The sequence below is a fragment of the Lactuca saligna genome, chromosome 2 (genome assembly GCF_052625555.1).
Source record: "Lactuca saligna cultivar CGN05327 chromosome 2, ASM5262555v1, whole genome shotgun sequence".
Classification (NCBI taxonomy): Eukaryota; Viridiplantae; Streptophyta; class Magnoliopsida; order Asterales; family Asteraceae; genus Lactuca; species Lactuca saligna.
The window spans coordinates 8,821,320-8,822,928 of record NC_136418.1 but is presented as its reverse complement, the minus strand read 5'-3'; the positions used below and the strand labels follow the sequence as shown (position 1 = coordinate 8,822,928).

The 1,609-nt window shown below is 42.0% G+C and overlaps 1 non-coding gene across 1 annotated transcript; it reads right to left on the bottom strand.

Moving 5' to 3' along the window:
• Positions 1-1,029: 1,029 nt before the first annotated feature.
• On the bottom strand, positions 1,030-1,136 carry LOC145033183 (small nucleolar RNA R71). The gene has a single exon (XR_013677420.1). It is a non-coding gene; the product is annotated as a small nucleolar RNA R71 (small nucleolar RNA).
• Between the last annotated feature and the right edge of the window lie 473 nt (positions 1,137-1,609).

Genomic DNA, 1,609 nt, shown 5'->3' with positions numbered 1-1,609 from the left:
GGATTAAAACCAGTGCATTTTACACACATCAAGTTTTTGGCGCCGTTGCCGGGGAACGGTTTAAAAATTAATCTAATTCCTAATTTTATCGATCCATTGTGTGAGTTTTCTGGCACAAAGTTAATTTGTTTCAGTCAAATAGTAAGTAGTTTAGATTTTAGAATTTGTTAGAATTTTTTTAGAATTTTTAGAATTATTAACTTTAGCTTTGTTTTTTTTTTAAATAACAAGCTACTCGTCGAGTGCATTTGTGCCTACTTGGCGAGTAGCCTGCTGTTTGATATTTATTTTTCTATTTAGTTAAGTTGCATTTTTTTTGTTCTTTTTGCGTGTTTATCTTGTTTTATTTATGGACTTTCATGACCAGAGGATCCAACACTCCGCTGGTACCCCCGTTTGAAGACCCGGAATCCGCATTGAGAAAGAACAGAGGCAAGGACGTGGAGAGCTCAAATACACCTAAGATGTCACCTTTGTCTAACTTGAAGATTGTTTTAGGGAAGAAAAAGAGCAGCAAATCAGGAGCATCCAACGCATCTTAGCAAGCGAATACCCGATCAAAGAAGACACCGAGTACGACACCGAGGAGGAAGAAGAACCTACATACGGGCACGACTCCGATTCTGGCGACGAGTTAGCTCTTACCATTACTAACATTGATGAAATTCCCATGGGAGAGTGGAAGAAGAGGATCCGCGATGACACCAGCCCGGGACTTGTGCAACCCGCAATTCCCGCTACTGCTACTTTCGAACTAAAGGGCCACATACTCGCTCAACTAAAGGAGATTCCTTTCTATGGAAAAGACCACGAAGATGCTTACAAGCACTTGGATGAAGTCAATGATGTAGCTGATTACTTTAATGTTCCAAATGTGCCTCGCGAGACCCAGCTACTTCGCATGCTTCTAGTTACATTCAAGGGTGCTGCAAAAGATTGGCTCAAGTCACTCCCTCCCGGGTCGGTCACCACATGGGCTAAGATGAAAGAAGAATTTATTGACCACTTTTACCACCTTTTAAAATAGCCAAGTTGAAGAAGGCCATTTCTAACTTTGAACAACAAGCTAGAGAGTCACTATATGAAGCTTGGGAGAGGTACAAGAGCCTGCTAAGGAATTACCCACACCATGACCTTAATAGCCAACAAGAAGTCTCCATCTTCTATGACGAAGTCAATGTCACAACAAGGAAATTACTTGACTCGCAAGGCCCGCTAATAAGCCACCCCCGGTGATCAAAGAATTGATTGAAGAATTCTATAAGCATTCTAGAGAATACCATAATCCAAGAAATGATGTGACTAGGGGGCCGCCTATGCAGCTTCAGAAGACTTGTCAGCAGTCATGCCTATGCTAAAAACCATGGATAGGAGGATGGATAAAATGGATCAAACGATCCATGTTATTCGGGTGGGTTGTGAGAATTGCAATGGGCCTCATCTTACTAGAGACTGAGACTTGGATGAAAATGGCAACAAAAAGGTGCAAGTTTGTTACTCAAGTGGGGACCGATATGATGAAGATTGGCGCAAACCAAAGAAGGAGTGGCTCCCTTATGAAGAGTACAAGAAGGCTAAGGAGGAGAAGTACAAGCAAAAGGGAAGGGGT